At 45.5% G+C, this 19,078-nt stretch overlaps 3 non-coding genes across 3 annotated transcripts; 1 reads left to right on the top strand and 2 right to left on the bottom strand.

Moving 5' to 3' along the window:
- Positions 1–2,963: 2,963 nt before the first annotated feature.
- On the top strand, positions 2,964–3,045 carry trnas-aga (transfer RNA serine (anticodon AGA)). The gene has a single exon. It is a non-coding gene; the product is annotated as a tRNA-Ser (tRNA).
- Positions 3,046–11,909: 8,864 nt separating this feature from the next.
- Positions 11,910–11,981, bottom strand: trnaq-cug (transfer RNA glutamine (anticodon CUG)). The gene has a single exon. It is a non-coding gene; the product is annotated as a tRNA-Gln (tRNA).
- Positions 11,982–17,945: 5,964 nt separating this feature from the next.
- On the bottom strand, positions 17,946–18,017 carry trnad-guc (transfer RNA aspartic acid (anticodon GUC)). Its single transcript has one exon. It is a non-coding gene; the product is annotated as a tRNA-Asp (tRNA).
- Positions 18,018–19,078: the final 1,061 nt, after the last annotated feature.

Raw genomic sequence — 19,078 nt, 5'->3', positions numbered from 1 at the left:
CTCTGCAGCAGGTTTTATTGCGGCCAGTTGGCATCGCCATCCTCAAACAGAGGGAGTTATACAACAGCCAATGAGCATTCACCAGCGATCGGACTGAGTGAGAGCCGAACTCTCAGAGAGTCGGAAGGGCTGCAAATGGTGCCTGTCTCACACATCAGCAAATGAGAAAACAAATCGTGATCGTGCATGTTCTTTAGAATGGCCGATGTATCTGTACGAGGGTGATTGATAAGTTCGTGGCCTACGGTAGAAGGAAGTGAGTTTTTAACTCCCGTTACATGCACCAGCGGACCAACACTTTGAGAGATAATGCAGAAAGTTTGAAGTTAGTAACTCATCTCCTTCCGCCGTAGGCCACGAATTTATCAATCACCCCGATGAGCTATTATCACACTTTCTGAACAATCACTCAGAGAGTTGAACAGCGTGTGCATGTAACGAGAGCTGTATAACTCATCTCCATCGACATCAGGCCACGAACTTATAAATCACCCCTGCTTTGGACACTTTCTGGAGGTCCAAGATCCACGACTCTGGACTAAGTGTGTAAATGTAGGAGCAGACTATGTTGAAAAATAATTGAGTTACATTTTCTAAAACTGACTTCTTCTACCTCAGGGCACGAACCTATCAATAACTCCTAGTAGGTGTGAGTTCCGTTTAGGAATAAAATAATAACCAACAACCACATTGCTGGGAATATCCTGAGATTCTCTCCATAGTTGGTAGATGATTGAGGAGCAGATCTGCTGGCAAATCACACGAAAATGTCATGTGGATAGGGTTACAACGATCGGACATTTAAATTAACCAGATCTTTTTTTTTGTGCAAGATAAATGGAATTTCTGAAGTGCATCTGAAAGAGTATTTTTGTTCCAGGCCATCGATAGTCCTACTAGTGTTGACAATGGAACAAGGTTAGAAATTCAGTCTGTAACTTGTAAATAATCAAAACTCGCACTTTACTGTCTCTGCATAAACGGCAACGTATCTATGTCAACACCAGGCCAACAACTTAGAACAAGAATTCTGCTGTTCCCTCTGCACCAATACTCACTCAGACTACTTTTCCCAACTATATCACCAAATTAAGGCAGCTCAGTTGGCCACGTGATCGATCCTTTCTTCTCCCAGGCAGTGACTTGGGGGATCTTCCTTGCGATGGTGGGTTTCAGGAAAGAGTTATCACTGCTAGCACATTCGAAGTTTCCACTTCTATATTCATATTTTCCAATTCAATTGTCCCATTCCAGCCACATTGGCCGTAGGTCATCTGATTGGCTTGAATTCTCCCTTTTGCTAGCTCTGCTCCAGGCCAGCTTCCATTTATTTCCCTCTTCATAGTAAGCGTCAATTGGTAACTTATGGCTCGTTGTTCCCTTTAGAAACCAGTTTAAATCCCTCCAGACAGGCATTGACCCCAACATTCACACATTTGCATGTTATATTATATCAAAAACACCTCACAAATAATTTCGAATTTGGAAAATATCTCTTCACCCGCAGATGACCTGAAGCAACTTTGTGTTTGCTTTAAAACAGAAATTTTCCTCTCTCAAAATGGAAGATGTAAAGCGGTTCCACAAAATGACATCTTCATTTCCAAGCACATGACTGGTACAAAGACACTTGGTCTGTCTGCTTCCTCTGTCCTTGAGCCATTCGAGTTCGTTGTTATCTTACATATTTTAAATCCTCCGTGGCCAACATCTCCTCTTTTTCGATCCACGGAAATTCCTGGGGATCACATTACTGTTAATATGTCTCAGTGAATATGGCACAGAAGGAACAGCAGCATTCATGACAATATCAAAAATACAGATAAGGATATAAAAATATTATCCGAACAAAGACATGAAGAAACATGACAAGTGTACCCTATTTCATACCATACTGTACATCGATCTCCAGGGTTAAGGAAGGACATCCTGGCTGTAGAGGAAGTGCAGCGTAGATTCACAAGGTTAATTCCTGGGATGTCAGGACTGTCTTACGCAGAGAGGTTAGAGAAACTGGGCTTGTACACGCTGGAATTAATAAGATTGAGAGGGGATCTGATTGCAACATATAAGATTATTAAGGGATTGGACAAGATAGAGGCAGGAAATATGTTCCAGATGCTGGGTGAGTCCAGTACCAGAGGGCATGGTTTGAGAATAAGGGGTGGGTCATTTAGGACAGAGTTAAGGAAAAACTTCTTCTCCCAGAAAGTTGTGGGGGTCTGGAATGCACTGCCTCGGAAGGCAGTGGAGGCCAATTCTCTGGATGCTTTCAAGAAGGAGCTAGATAGGTATCATATGGATAGGGGAATCAACGGATATCTGGACAAGGCAGGAACCGGGTATTGATGGTAGATGATCAGCCATGATCTCAAAATGGCGGTGCAGGCTCGAAGTACCGAATGGTCTACGTCTGCACATATTGTCTATTGTCTATTTAACGGGAATTAGTATTATTGGTATATGGAGTTTAGGAAAAAAAAATACATGGATGTTAGAAAAATAGAGTCCTCTGCGTAATCCAAGGTAACTTCTAAAGTAAGTCCATGTTCAGCACAACATGCGGGCCGAAGTAACTTTATTGTGCTGTAGGTTTGCTATGTTTCTATATTGAAACGCAATATAACTGCATGAAATCAAACAAAATCAGCAAAAATAAATGTGCAAATGCATGGTGCTCGCAAACATTGAAGTTATTAAAGTTGCCCTAAAACACACACTGGGGAAAATACCATGGGTAACCACTAGAACAAAGAGCAAAGCAATGACAACATGTGAAGTAATACATTTAAACCCCAGTTCCAAACTTTATTCCAAAAGCGATGGATTCTGCAAAACATCACTGGCTAAACTGACGTGATATCAAATAGTCTTTGATGACACATCCCATTGTTTAATTTGTAAATAACTGTATCTGACTCTACCGTAATATAAATTATAGGTGGAAGAACATTAGAGCACTTGTAGTCGTGGCCGAGTGGTTAAGGCGAAGGACTAGAAATCCATTGGTGTTTCCCCGCGCAGGTTCGAATCCTGCCGACTATCTGTAACAATGGATCAGACAAAAATTAATGTATAGGACTCTGATGCTAATCTAGAACAGGTTTGTATTTATAGTGAGGTGTGGAGTTTGTATTTTAAAGCAAGATTTTGGTGACTGATGTTTGTCAATTGATTGTCCCCGTGTAAATAATTAGATTGAGTTAAACTGCTGCTCAATCCTGTAATGTGTTGGATTGTTCCTGGTGGCTCTTGTCATTTTCTGCATTTATCGTCATTAATTTGTAGGACGTTTATTATATATTTCTAATATGTTTTCGGTTAAACATCTGGCACTGTATTGCCATAAGGAACCCCTCTGTTTCTGGGAAGAGGTCTCCAACTCTGAGCCAAATGTTCCACGTTTCCTTCTTCACATCTTGACTGCTCACATCATGGGGATGTTTTCCATGGAGGGATGCTCCCCCATTGGTTAACTTTATATAATTATTTTTATTTTACGTTTTTGTATTTTCACAGTCTGTTATGTTTTCTACATTGATTGTCCGTCTTGTGTACACTCTTTCATTGATTATATTCTGTTTCTTTGCACTTACTGTAAATCCCCGCAAGGAATCGCATCTAATGGTAGCATATTTGTGCTTTGGTAATGAATTGACTTTGAACTTGGAAGTGTTGTGCGCTGCTACACAGGACCCAGACCCTCGGCACCCTCTAGTGGCCGGTCGCCGCCTCATGGATCTCACTGCGACTCTCCGGGTCGTTTATGTGAGCCCAGGAGCCGGGATGTTTCACTTCTTGTTCACATCAACGTGCAATTTAAATAATACAACGACTTGCTGCTCCATTGCGAAGTTCACGCACGTCAGTCAGATTTGTACAAAGGGAAACAAGTTTAGAGTAACGCACACAAAACACTGGAGGACCTCAGAGGGTCAGTCAGCATCTATGGAGAGGAATAACAAATCGGTGGGTCAGGCCGTGTTCCTTCATCAGTACTGGAAAGGACGTGGGAAGAAGCCAGAATAAGAACGCGGGGGAAGAGAAGGTGTTCAAGCTACAACGTGATAGGTGAGGCCACGTGAGGATGGAAGGTAGATATGTTGGGGAAAGGGGAGTTTTGAAAACTGGGAGATGATAGTTGAAGCCAGGTAAGAACAAAAGGTAGATATTCTGGGGAAAGGGAAATAATTGAGAGGCTGGGTGGTGATTGGAGGAAAAGAAAAAAAGGGTTGAAAAGCAGAAATTAGATTGGATGACTAGAGGGAGGCGGTAGACGTGCGAGGAAAAGTGAAGACGCAAGAGGGAATCCCGAATTTAAAATTAAAACAAAGAGGGGAGAGAATGGAAAAATTACGGGGTTAGAGATATCGATGTTCATTCTATCAGTCTGAGGGCTACCCAGACGGAATATGAAGTGCAGCCTCTCCATCCCGAGAGTGGCTTCATCGTGGCAGTAGAGGAATCATGGACCATCATGTCAGAATGGGAATGGGCAGTGGAGATAATATGGTTGACCATTGGGAAATCCTACTCGTTGCGGACGGACTAGATGGCCCAGACAAACTCACAGCTGAAGTATTTCCTCACCCGGAAGGACTGTTTGGGACCCTGAATGTTGTGAGGCAGGAGGTGAATGGACAGGCGCAGCACTTCTTCCGTTTGGATAAACACCGGAAGGGAAATCAGAAGGGAGTGTGTAGTCGTGGCCGAATTGTTTGGCGATGCACCCGGGATCCATTGGGATTTCCTCGTGCAGCTTCGAGTCCTGATAACTGTGTATTTCCAACATTTTGAATTTGATATTTTCCGTGACTGTCTGATGCAAACCAGTCTTGTGGACTGTGAAAAACCGGGTCCAGCCCAGCAGCGATTGTTGGTCACGTTCTACAACGCAGAATTGAACCATTTATTCCTACTTTCCTCAAAATCTGCCTCTGCGACGCATCGGCTGTTAACCGAAAGGTTGGCGGCTACTGACCCGGCACATGTTTCTTCTCTGTTGTGTTTCATTGCCAGCTGGGAAACGCTGCGCTGAACGGAGGCCGGGGCTCCCTACTACTGCCGCGATGGGAATTTGAACTGTTATATTTCAGACACGTGCCGAGATACAATGGAAACCTTCTCCGTTCATACTATTAATAGGGATGAAATCATTTCACAGTGCATTGATATCGCACAAGGTAAAGCAATAACAGAATGCAGAATAAAGTGTAACACCGACAGGTAAAGAACAGTGCAGGTAAATAATAAGCTGCAGCATCACACCGAGGTGGATTGTGAGGTCAAACGTACACCTTATCGTACTGAGAAACGATTCAGTTGACAAAACAGCGGGACTGAAACTATACATGAGACTGTGATACGTTCTTTCAGGCGTTTGCCCTTTCCGCCCGATGGAAGAGGGGAAAGGAGAGAATATCCGGGATGCGGGTGTCTTTCTGTCTGTTCGATTTGACCAGAAAGTGTGTGTTTCCTCGAGCGGAGTCCTTGGAACTAACGGACTTGCCGGAACTAGCGTTGTGTTTTTCATTTAATTTGGGGTCCTCGATCTTTCAGTCGGAGTCCAGTTGGTTTCATCCCAGATGAAGGATATGAATTCAATCTCTGATTTACTACATTGAATGATAATTAATAAAACGCTTAGACTCACAGAAAATCGCCCATCAATTAGTGTGAGTGGTCGACTTGGTCCCAAGAGTTCCATGTTCATAGTGCTCTGAAAGATGTTATTTTTATAGCATGAAATTGTGGATTTTTAAATGACCGAGAATCGAACTCAGGCCGAAACTCAGGTTCGAAAGCAGCTATGCTCACCACTATACCGCAATCGCCTCATGATCGAGTGGAGATTCGAGTTGTGATCGTCTCCTTTGCTATAAGATACAGTTCTGTAACTCGATTATCAGTTTTCGAGTTGCTTTCTGAAGGATCATTCCAAAAGCAAGTCAAGTCAAGTCACTTTTATTGTTATTCCGACCATAACTGCTGGTACAATACATTGTAAAAAATGAGAGAACGTTTTTCAGGACCATAGTGTTATATGACACAATACAAAAACTAGACTGAACTACGTAAATACAACACAGACAGAAAAAAAAAACAAAACCAACAACAGCTACACCAGACTACAGACCTACCCAGGACTGCATAAAGTGAACAAAACAGTGCAGGTATTAAAATAAATAATATACAGGACAATAGGGCAGTAAGGTGTCAGTCCAGGCTCTGGGTATTGAGGAGTCTGATAGCTTGGGGGAAGAAACTGTTACATAGTCTGGTCGTGAGAGCCTGAATGCTTCGGTGCCTTTGCCCAGACGGCAAGAGGGAGAAGAGTTTGTATGAGGGGTGCGTGCGGTCCTTCATAATGCTGTTTGCTTTCCGGATGCAGCGTGTGGTGTAAATGTCCGTGATGTCGGGAAGAGAGACCTCGATGATCTTTTCAGCTGCCCTCACTATCCGCTGCAGGGTCTTGCGATCCGAGATGGTGCAATTTCCAAACCAGGCAGTGATGCAGCTGCTCAGGATGCTCTCAATACAACCCCTGTAGAATGTGATGAAGTTGGGGGGTGGGGTGGAGTTGGACTTTACTCAGCCTTTGCAGAAAGTAGAGATGCTGCTGGACTTTCTTTGTTATGGAGCTGGTGTTGAGGGAGCAGGTGAGATTCTCCGCCAGGTGAACACCAAGAAATTTGGTGCTCTTAACGATCTCCACTGAGGAACCGTCGATGTTCAGCGGGCAGTGGTCGCTCCGTGCCGTCCTGAAGTCAACAACCATTTCTTTTGTTTTGTTCACATGATGTTGCTCCTGATCCGGACTGACTAGTCTCCCAGTCAGGAAGTCTGGTATCCACTTGCAGGGGGAGGTGTTCAGGCCCAGTAGGCTCAGCTTTCCAATCAGTTTCTGAGGGATGATTGTGTTGAATGCTGAACCGAAGTCTATGAACAGCATCGAAACTTAGGTGTCTTTTTTGTCCAGGTGGGTTAGGGCCAGGTGGAGAGTGATGACAATGGTGTCGTCTGTTGAGCAGTTGGGACGGTACGCAAACTGCAGGGGGTCCAGTGAGGGGGGCAGCAGGGTCCTGATATGCCTCTTGACGAGCATCTTGAAACACGTCATGATGATGAACGTGAGTGCAACGGGTCGGCAGACATTTAGGCAGGACACTGAAGATTTCTTCGGCACGGGAACGATGGTGGCAGCCTTGAAGCATGTTGGAACGGTGGCGCTGCTCAGGGAGATGTTGAAGATGTCAGTGAGAGCATCTGCTAGCTGGTCTGCACATCCTCTGAGCACTCTACCAGGAATGTTGTCTGTTCCAGCAGCCTTCCGTGGGTTGACCCTGCTCAGGGTTCTTCTCACGTCGGCCACGGTGAGACACAGCTCCTAGTCATATGTAGTGGGGGGGGGGGGGGGGGGTGGACGTCCTCGCCGCCACGTCATTTTTCACCTCAAAACGGGCGTAGAAGTTATTCAGCGCATCTGGGAGGGAGGCATCACCCGCACAGTCAGGTGATGTCCTGTAATTGGTGATATCCTGCTTGCCCTTCCGCATGCGCCGCGTATCGCTGCTGTCCTGGAAGTGGCTGTGGATTCGCTGGGCGTGTGCAGGCTTTGCCCGTCTGACGGCCCGGGAATATTTGGCCTTTTCTGTTGTTACGGCTGCCTTGTCGCCTGCTCTGAAGGCGGAGTCACGGATCCTCAGCAGCGCACGCACCTCCACGGTCATCCATGGCTTCTGGTTAGCGCGTATAGTGATGGTCTTGGATTGAGTAACATCATCAATGCACTTGCTGATGTAACTAGTCACTGATGCCGTGTACTCCTCTAAGTTGGTAGAGTCGCCATCAGTTGCAGCCTTTCTGAACATGTGCCAGTCAGTGTGCTCAAAACGGTCTTGAAGAGCAGAGATGGCTCCTGCTGGCCAGGTTTTCATCTGCTTCTGAACTGGTCTGGAGCGCCTGACGAGCGGTCTGTATGCTGGGATTAGCATAACAGAGATATGGTCTGAGTAACCGAGGTGGGGGCGGGGTTCCGCCCGGTACGCGTCAGGGATATTTGTATAAACTAGGACCAATGCGTTCTCCCCCCTTGTTGCAAAGTGCACACACTGATGAAATTTGGGGAGCAAATCGACTCTTGACAGAATCGGCGCTAGAAATGGTTCCCTGCCTCACGCATCAGCGAAGCGGAAAACAAATCCTGATTAGAAATGTTTCAAACAATTGAAAGAACACGCAGTTGGACGTTAAAGGGAGACCTTCCTTTGGCCAGTCATTGAACTCATTAACTGACTGAATCGCTAAAGAATACTGAGACCCCTCCAGTCACACAGTGAGAGGGGATGGGTGAAAGGCGCCTGCTCTACACTCAGCAAACAGACATCAAAGTGACTCTGTGAGCTCTCTTATACCCTGACATCCGTATGATCGCCCTGATGAAGGGTCTGAGACAGAAACGTCGACTGTTTACTCTTTTCAATTGATGCTGCCTGGACTGCTGAGTTCCTCCAGCATTTTGTGGGCATTACTTTGATTTCCAGCATCTGCAGATTTTCTCTTGTTTGTAATCCGTGTAACAGATTCCATACCCTCCTTCATTCCTTATTAGTGTGGTAGTTAATATCCCCTCCAATCAATCGGTAGAATAGGGTTCGATTCCCTGTCGCGGTGACCTTTTTCCTGCTGGAGATGATAACTGGAAATACAGGAGAATTATTGAATAAAACAAAACTGTTTTGAAGTGGTCATTTAGAATATGAAACAACCCTGTCGGCAGATCGCCCGGGACGGGAGAGTTTATCGAGAACGCTGTGTTCAGCAGCTTTTCTCTAGTAATCCATGATCGGGTCTATAATTGAGCGCCGTTCGGCCTTACACTCGGTGACCGATTCCGTCACTTCGAAACATTAAACAGGGGCTGTTGCTGTGAGATATAAACTCACACACTTCCCAGCACTCATGCCGATTCCCTCAGTGTGTCCGAGTGACTGTAGAATGCAGGGAGAACAGCTAAAACACTTTGGAAAGAACGATGCCGAATGGGCAATGTGTTTAATGCCCGGTTTAAATCCACCCTGACCCTCCGACAGCCTCGGACCCGCCGAACAGACGCTCAGCATGTGAACTGAGGGAAGGAAAGGCGATGTTTCGCTCTATGATTTCATTCAAGCATGAGAGCATGCGCAGCGTCGTTCCGCCCCTTGACCTGATTGACAGAACGACAGAACACAAGCCCGGGAGCGATTTTACAGCAGCCGGGAATGGAGAGCTCCTGGGCCCGGGAGTAGGGCGCTTCCGGTGCACTCCTCCCACCAGCAGCGTATCGCTCTGAGAGCAGCTTTACAGGCAGGCTCGGAGATCGACACTGACTCCGGAGATGGCGGCTTCGGGAAAGAGGCGGAGTGTAACAGCGACTGAACTCGGATTGCGGAGTGAGTGGGTAGAGAGAAGCTATTCCCGGGCTGGTGTAGGTAAGGCGGTGAAGGCGGGGTGGGAAGGAGCTGCCGGTGAGGTGTATTCCTGCCTCTTCTCCCCATACCGGGGGGAAATCCATGTTTAGTCCCAGTCTCCTTGTGTTTGCTTTTGCAGGACACGGAACCGGACAGGTTTACAAAGAGCGGCTGTTGCAGGATCCCGGAGAGAAGTGTGGCGGACACAGTTTACACTGGCAACACACACAAACTGGTGGAACGCAGCATCTATAGGAAGAAGTACTGTCGACGTTTCGGGCCGAGACCCTTCGTCAGGACTAACTGAAAGAAAAGATAGCAAGAGATTTGAAAGTAGGAGGGGGATGGGGAAATCCGAAATAATAGGAGAATATAAGAGGGTGTGGGGTGAATATAAGAGCAGGAAAAGTGATTGGCAAAAGGGATACAGAGCTGGAGAAGAGAAAGGATGATGGGACGGAAGGCCTAGGTAGAAAGAAAGGGGGATGAGAGCACCAGAGGGAGATGGAGAACAGGCAAACGAGTGATGGGCAGAGTGAGAAAAATGGAGAGGTGGGAATAAATAAATCAGGGATGGGGTAAAAAGGGGAGGAGGGGCATTAACGGGTTATAGAATACAATGCTCATGCCATCAAGTTGGAAGCTACGTGGACGGTATATAAGGTGTTGTTCCTCCAACCTGAGTGTTGCTTCCTCTTGACAGTAGAGGAGGCCGTGGATAGACATAACAGAATGGGAATGGGACGTGGAATTAAAATGTGTGGCCACTGGGAGATCCTGCTTTCTCTAGCTTTCTCTGTCAATCTACGGTCCCAGAACAGGACCACTACAATCCAGTAACGTTGCCCAGACTCTTTCATCCTTCAACGCTGGCAGATGGTATCTATTTGGTATTACATACACCGAATTGTAATAATCCCTTGACATCGTTTGTTCATAAATGAAACACCATTTATATGGAAAGGGGATACCCTGGGACAATCAATACAGTAGGCCTGCCAGTCGACTGTGTCAGTGCCATCAACAGAAGTTGTGATATTACTGGTGACATAGGTATTGTACGTACAGTTACCTGAATCTGATCCCATTACCCGTAGTTGCAATAACAGACTTCACGCTCATCCTCATGAAATAGCTTCAGAGATGAGGATTCAGCAGTCCATTATAAGACATTTAATATCATCGTGCAAAACAGTTCCATTGGTAAGTGTAATTTCTCTAGGCAGTTCAGACCAGGGCTCCCTTCACAGATCTAACATTGTTACCAAAGTAAAACACAGACACAATTTTGCCCGAACCTCGTCACCTCCATTTGGCCTTCAGCAGAGCGTTGACATCGATCGAAGCTTGTGTCCTCCTCGCTCTCAGCAAAGGATCCGCCGCCTCGCCTCGGCTCAGCCACATCAAATTGTCTTCGATTCCGAAGGGAAGTTACAGACTATTACGTACGATGGTCAACCCAGACAAATTGCTGAAAGAACTCAGCAGGTCAGGCAGCATTTATGGAAGATGTACTTTTTTCCATAGATGCTGCCAGGCCTGTGAAGCTCCTCCAGCATTTTGTGTTTGTTGCTCGAATTTCCAGCATCTGTATATGTTCTCTTGTTTGCCAATTGCGATGAACGTTTGCCAGAAAACGTGTGATGAAAAAACAGCAATGAACCTCAGGATACAGACCACCACCCCCTTCCAGTGAAGATGCAAACCATTCCTTTGGTATCGATCACCCCTGCACAGATCAAGACCCAGTGATTGGGTAAATACAAGCGGGCTTTTGCCACGGGGGTTGGGAGGGACTACAACCAGAGGGCGTGAGTTAGGGGTGAAAGGTGAAAGTTTAAGGAGAACAGGAATGCAAAATTCTTCACTCAGATGGTTGTGAGAGTGTTGGAACGAGCTGCCAGAATGAGTGGTGCATGCAAGTTTGATTTCAATATTTAAGAGAAGTTCGGATAGGTGCGTGCATGTAGGGGTATGGAGCGATATGGTCCCAGAGCAGGTCGATGGGAGTAGGCAGCATAAATGATGTAGCACAGATCAAATGGATCAAAGGGCCTGTTGCTGTGCTGTACTTTTCTATGAATCTATGATCCAGAATCTTGAAACCCTGCCCCTGCACCAGCTCCTCAGCCACACATTCATCTGCTATGATCACTCACACCAGAAAACGCCAACAGGAATATTAGACTTCAAATCCCAACCAGCTCCACCCCCCCCCAATAAAAATAACATGACGCCAACAAGAAAGAAAACACTTTCTTAAAAATACTAAAGGAGAATAATATAAACTGCAGTCATCACGAATGTCTTCGAATTTCGAAAATACTGTATCCTCCCTCAGCATCACGGAACTCGTACTCAGTCCTTCTGCAGGGCCATCAGACACAAAGGCTTGGTCTCCCGACCGATGAGCCCTCTCACTAAAATTCTCACAGATAATCCATTGTGGATAACATCAGGTTCCACCGAGACTCGAACTCGGATCGCTGGATTCAGAGTCCAAAGTGCTCACCATTACACCATGGAACCAGATGTGCTTATGCGAACAACCAAAAAGAAGATGAATCTGAGGGTAGTATGTAGTGACACGTGTAAACATTGACAGTATATTTACATTGAACTTTATACTTCATAGAGCATGTCTTGTGAGGACATGTTGAGGAAAGGTGTAGTTTTCTCTTTGGAGGGAGCAGGATGAGACGTGACTTGAAAGAGGTATACAAGATGCAGACTGACTGGGAGAGCTGCACAAGGCAGGGTCAGGGCCGAGTTCTTAGAGCTTCTTGTCCAGCCGAGGTGGAACTATGGTATTAAATGCTGAACTGTAGAGTCCAAGACAGCATTCTCACATCAGTATCCTTCTTTTAATTACAAATTTCTATAAGTTACACATTGCACATGTAGACGAAGACGTAGCGTAAAGGTTCGTACTCCTAATGTGAAGGATACAAGAAATAAAGTCAATTAAATTCACTTCAATTCAACTCAATTACATTCAATTCAATGTGTTGTTTGCGCTCTTTATGAATGGTTTGGGTGTGAAAGTAGAAGGCGTAATTAGTTTGCAAATTATACTGATACGAATGTGCCACAACTCTGAGGGGCCGAAGGGTACAAAGTAGCCCCCTCCTTTTTGAGAATCGCAAGATCGCTATTAATTCGGGTCTGGGACCTAGGAAATGAGAGAGAATCCACAAGGGTTGGAATGTGTCCTGGCCTCAGCGAAAACAAAACGCCTGATAACGGCTATTGTCTCTTGGAGACGGAATTGTGTATTGAGTACTGTACTATTCATTGAAGCCCCTCAGGGGATGACCAGAGTGGGCTGGTTGAGGGATTGCATCATCCCGAGCTGATTGACATCTGAGACCCCGTGAGTAAGGATAAAAGAGGGTCTGGGGAACAACCCCTTTAGACGCACCCGGAGAAACGCTGGAAAGCCAGTGACAGCGTTTTATAACGAACGCCGGTGAGGGCCCGTGTGCGTCCTCCCTTGCCAGGGTAGCGGGCTCATCACGGAAGAACGACTTAGCTAAAGGAGAGGCCACAAGTGAACGGCCACACCAACGGGACTTCCGACGGATCGAAATCATAAAAAGGAAAGCCGGCAAGTTTCTAAAAATCTCTCACTCGGCTCCAACCAAGGCTGCAGCCTGCATTAACTGAGTGACTTTTATATTTCCATCGGACAATACATTATCCCCTAGACAACGATAGAGCTATTTCTTATTGATTATTATTATACCCGCACTGTTAGAGTTAGTATTGACGACGTATATTATCTGTATGTTTGCATTGATATTATTTTTGTGTATTTTTACTAATAAATACTGTTAAAATAGTACCATCAGACTTCAACGGACCTCTCTATCTTTGCTGATAAGTGACCCAGTTACGGGGTTCGTGACAATACCAAAATAAGCAGCAGTGTAGATCGTGTAGGTAGCGATATAAAAGTGCAAGGGGTTGATCTAGCAGGGTGTGCTGAGGAATCGCCAACGGCTTTCAATCCAGATACATGTGAAGCACAACATTGTGGGAAATGAATCCAGTGTTGGATTTACACAGTGTAGGATGGAGCCTCGGGGAGTGTTATGGTACAGAGGGGTCGAGGGGTGCAAGTGCACAGTTCAATGAACGCGTGTCACAGTTAGATAGCGTGATGAAGATCATCAGGTTTAGCCGAACGCCTTCATCAGTCAAGGCACTGAGTGAATAAACGAATAAGGAATGTTGTTGCAGTTATGTAACACGTGGCTGAGGTGTTTCTGAGAATATTCTGTATAAATATCTTCATTCCTCCATAGAAATGTTGGTATTAAATTATAAAAAGAATGCAGGACAGATTCAGCAGGTTGTTGCTGGAATTGGGGCCTTTATTAAAAGAAAGTTGCATATGCCCTGGAATGTAGAACTAGGAATGATTTAAGCCATGTATATAAGAGCATGCGTGGCATGGATAATGTGAGGCTTAGTTGTTTCCCCAGGAAGGGGGTGATTCAAAACAAGAGGGCATTGGTTTGACAACAGAGCTGAGAGGTTTTAAAGTTTTAAATTTTGAAAGATTATAAACGGATTGCCTTTATGTATAATGATTAGAGATAGATTTTTTTTGAATGCGTCCAGCAAAGCGTTCTGTGCCAGTACTTAAATTGCCTCCCTGGATGTTGGACAGAAGTTGGAGTAAAGTGGAAGTGGACGAGCGCTTTGTAACTCGTCAGCAGAGAACACGGGATGTTTCAAATTGGTTCCGAGTAGGGATATGTTTAGTCTGGAAATAAAGGCTATGTCATTAATTTCATTATCATAGACAGGATCTGGGAAGTATGGATCGAGAGAAGTTATAGTACTGTACCTCGAAAAAGTATTCAGCCCACAATCCTTTGTTCACGTAAATGAGCATTAGAACTGTGGATTTTGATCAATTTAATTCAGTATCTTTATTTATGAATCATATTCCCGAAGCACTTGATGATTCCAGGGACATCACTGAAGGTGTGTCCAGAGGCATCAGTAGATGTACGTACACAGCTTACACCCTGAGTTCATCAGCGACAGCCAGCAAAGACTGCGTGACAACACGAAAAGAGTGGTGACGACTGGAGAGTCAGTGACAGCCCGAAGAGACAGCGACCGGGGCAGAACGGACTGGCAACCCAATCTGTGTCCTCTGAGAGGAGGACCGCCACAAAAGCTACGATGAATCTAAAGCAAAAAAAAAAAAAAAATACCCTCGGGGTGCCCGAGAGGGAGGGCGGACGAGCAGCCCTGTGTGACGGTGAGGTAGGAGAAGAGGAACGCATCAGCTTGACCCAGCTGAAGTACATACTACGAAAAAAGATCAAGGGCCTCCCCCGGGCAGAGTGGCATCGGAGGTGGCGTTGTGAAAGGGCCCGAAAACGTGCTGCTTTATAGCCAACCCCTTCAGATTCACCAAGGAGTTGCTGGGGCAGGGGCGCAGTGGGAAACTGGCCTGTTCGTAGGAAGACATAGATCAACATTTGAAGAAGATTTACAGTGATCCTGAAAGAGAGCAGGAGTTGGGAGAGTGCAACATCCTAATAGATCCCCTGAACCGGATGTGCAGTTCGACATGTCAGAGCTGCAGCTAAAGGAAGTCAGAGAGTTCATCCGCAAAGCGAGGGCAAGCTCGGCTCCAGGACCAAGCAGCACCTCGTACAAAGTGTACAAGAATTCCTGCTGCGTCTGTGGAAGATGCTGCGAGTCTTCTGGAGAAGGGGAAAGATCCCAGAACGGTGGAGAGTGGCTGAAGCGGTGTGACTCCCGAAGGAGGAAAACGCCACCTAGATATACCAGTTCCGCATCATCTCCCGGCTGTGTGTCGAGGCGAAGAGCTTCTTCAGCGCCGTTTCCAATCGGCTGTGCACCTGCCTAGCAAAGAACATCTATATTGATGCATCAGTCCAGAAAGCTGCATTTCAGGGGTGCCGGGCTGTCTGGAGCAAGCTGGTGTGGTGAAACAGTTCATCAGGGAGGCCAGAGAGAACAAGGGCAACCTGCCGGTGTTGTGACTCGACCTCTCAAATGCACATGGCTCCATTCGCACAAGCTGGTGCAGCTCATACTGACCAAACATTACGTCCCTAACAGAATGAGAGACCTTATCGCTGATCATTACAGCGACTTCCTGGTGAGGGTCTCTGCAGGAGCAATTACATCAAACTGGCACAAAGTGGAGATCGGTATCATTACAGGATGCACTATCTCAGTGACACTGATAGATAGATAGATAGATAGATAGATAGATAGATAGATAGATAGATAGATAGATAGATAGATAGATAGATAGATAGATAGATAGATAGATAGATAGATAGATAGATAGATAGATAGATAGATACTTTATTCATCCCCATGGGGAAATTCCAACTTTTTTCCAATGTCCCATACACTTGTTGTAGCAAAACTAATTACATACAATACTTAACTCAGTAAAAAATATGATATGCATCTAAATCACTATATCAAAACCATTAATAATAGCTTTTAAAAAGTTCTTAAGTCACATGGTCACTGTTCTCCCTAGCCATGAACATGCTCACTAAGTCTGCTGAACCAGAGTGCAGAAGGCACAGAATGAATTCCACTCAACGGCAACCACCAATCAGGGCATTCATGGATGACCTCACAGTGACCACAGAATCAGTCACGGGATGCCGGTGGATTCTGCTGGGGCTCGAAACGCTGGTGGAGTGGGCCCGGATGCGTTTCAAACCAACCAAATCCAGATCTATGGTGCTGAGGAAAGGGAAGGTGGGGAATAAGTTCTGGTTCATCATCGCAGGCACAGCCACCCCAACCATAACAGAAAAGCCAGTCAAGAGCTTTGGTAAGGTTTTTGACAGCTCTTTAAGGGACACGACATCCATTTAGGCGACCTGCAGCAATTTGGATGGCCGACAATCTCTGCAAATACAAATAAACAAACAAATAAATAATACAGAGGACACGAGTTAGGAAGCCGATGATAGTGAGCACATAGGGTGTTCAGAGCTGACGTCAGAGAAGTTATCCACGCAGATTCGTCCAGCTATAACCTCACCAGAACCCAAAATAATCTACTGGAGGCCAAATGGAGATGACGAGGTTTGGGCAAGATTGAGTCTGTTTTTTATTTTGGTAACAATGTTAGAGCTGTGAAGGGAGCACTGGACCGAACTGCCCAGATAAATTACACTTCCCAATGGAACTGTTTTGAACGATGGAATTAAATTTCTTGAAATGGACTGCATGAATCCTCATCTTTGAAGCTGCATCATGAGGATGAGGGTGTAGTCCGTTATTGCAACTACGGGGTAATGGGTTCAGGTGTAGGTAACAGTACGTATAAGTCGTCAGTGATATCACAACTTCTGTTGATGGCACTTACAGAGTCGGCTGGCAGGCCTACTGTATTTATTGTCCCAGGGTATCCCCTTTCCATATAAAAGGTGTCTCCAGTCTGAACAAACGCTGTCAAGGGGTTATAACAATTTGGCGTATGCTGTTCCAAATGCACACCATCTGCAGCGTTGAAGGATGAAGTAGACTGAGCAACGTTAATGGATTGTAGTGTTCCTGTACTGGGGAAATACAAAAAGGGCTCGTGAGAGCTTCAGTATGGCCCTAGTGTTGCAGTAATTGGATAACAGGGCTTGATTTTCAAGTCCCACAAACATCTTTGATATATCTGAGAAAATCAGCAACTGTAGTTATGCAAATCCTGTTCGAATCCCTGCTAGGAAGTTAGTGCAACTCCAGTTGGTGATAGTGAACATTGTTTTAATTTCTTGACTGACAGCACTCTGTGTAGTGATGACCCAAAGCACGGCTGCCTACGTTATTGATCAACAACCCTCCTCTTCAGGTTAGTCGGTGACAGGATCACTGAGGAGACCTGAATTCTCTGGGCAATTCAACTGCAGCCACAATCCATGTTGTCCGTTACAGAACGGAAGGGAAGTGGGAAGAGCTACAGCAAGTCAAGTTAACCCAGCGCCTCGGCAAGGAATGTTCACAGACAGTGTGCAGTCAACCTCGGCAAGAAAATTCTTTGTAAAGTCTGATTTTCCTTTGCACAGCAGGGGCCCGGAGTCATTATGCGTTCCAAAACAAGATGAGGATGCAAATGAAGAGATCAAGGGTGACAGATAATGTTCGTCAGTTGGTTTGCTAACGTTGTGGGGCAATGAGAGAGTTGATAGCTGACAACAAAAGCCACGGTTTAGTGTGGGCGGAGTGATAGACTCAGCCGTTGAGTGTAACAACAAACAGTGCGGGATACACTCTCCCAGGGAGATTCAAAGAAACAGTCTCAGCGCAACGTTTCTTTCTTCTTTGAAGACTCCACAGTTCTGCACTCAAAGTTACAAGAGATATTCCACCTTCCCATGGTCCATGAACTGATCACTTCAATGCCAAATTACTTCTTCCATTTTATTTGTTTTTTTTTAAGACAATATTCCTCTTGAAGAAGAGCTGTAAAATCAGCGTCTCCCCGTCGGGGAATTGAACCCCGGTCTCCCGCGTGACAGGCGGGGATACTAACCACTATACTAACGAGGAACCGTTGTTGGTTTATCATGACAAAAACATGAAAGAGCACAAGAGAGTGAGCAGAATTACCTTGATGTTTGTTCACTGCAATACTGCAGTCAGTTTCTTCGTGTGCTTCCCACAGAAGTCTCTCAGTTTCCTCCAGCTTTTCAGTCACCGTTTGTTTTCAAGGTTTAGCGAAATGTACACTCATTCGAACCTAACGCCGTGTTGTTCAACAAATTTTAAAGGGATCATTCTCACTTCAGTCCGATTCCGAGCGAATTACTGGGAGTTTTGTATCTCCGATCTGTCGGAAGATGGACACCTTAACTGGGCATAACAGGAATTGCACCATGGTGGGGAATCAGAGTGATCAACCGGATTCAGACAGCAGGTCGAGCCACAGTCATGCACCACTGGAGATGGTTCAGAAACCAAACCTCCTGCAGAATGATGGAACAATGGTGATATAATGGTGAACAGAGCTGTCTTCCTGACAACTGACGCAGGTGTGATTTCCGACGATCGCAGTTAGCAGAGATTTCATCTATCATCGAAACTATCAGAAGTAAACAATTCATTGTGCATCTTCTATCGGCCGAATGGTCTAACCCTGCTAACTCGTGTACGAAGTCCAGAAATTGTTTAAATCCATGATTGAGTGCAAAATTATTATTCATCCTGGGCTGGCCAGTCGATCAAGGATGGATTTCACATCTTTCACATTTTCTCGATGAACCGACCAGTGCAGCTTCCTGCTCTCACTCTAACCCAGACTCCCGCAACAAACTAGAGAACATCAAAACATGTCGGATGATGTGTTCACCCTGAGTGTGTCAGTCCACTCACCAATTCCTCTGTCTATTTATAGCCTGTGGGATCCCTATCCACACCCTCTGACCATTACACAATTAAATTAAACCCTTTATTGTGATTAACAAATGTAAGATAGAATCACTGAATCTCCATCTCCGGCAAAATCTTTATGAATATTCCCTGCATTCAACACTCCAGGTCGTTTACAGAGTCCGCAGACGTTTCGATTCGCGAATCCGCGGTAAATTAGACAAGTCATAGATGGTTTTCAC

Source organism: Hemitrygon akajei, chromosome 28, assembly GCF_048418815.1.
Source record: "Hemitrygon akajei chromosome 28, sHemAka1.3, whole genome shotgun sequence".
Taxonomy (NCBI): Eukaryota; Metazoa; Chordata; class Chondrichthyes; order Myliobatiformes; family Dasyatidae; genus Hemitrygon; species Hemitrygon akajei.
Note: the sequence above shows the minus strand (reverse complement) of the source record. Positions and strands in the feature narration are given on the sequence as shown.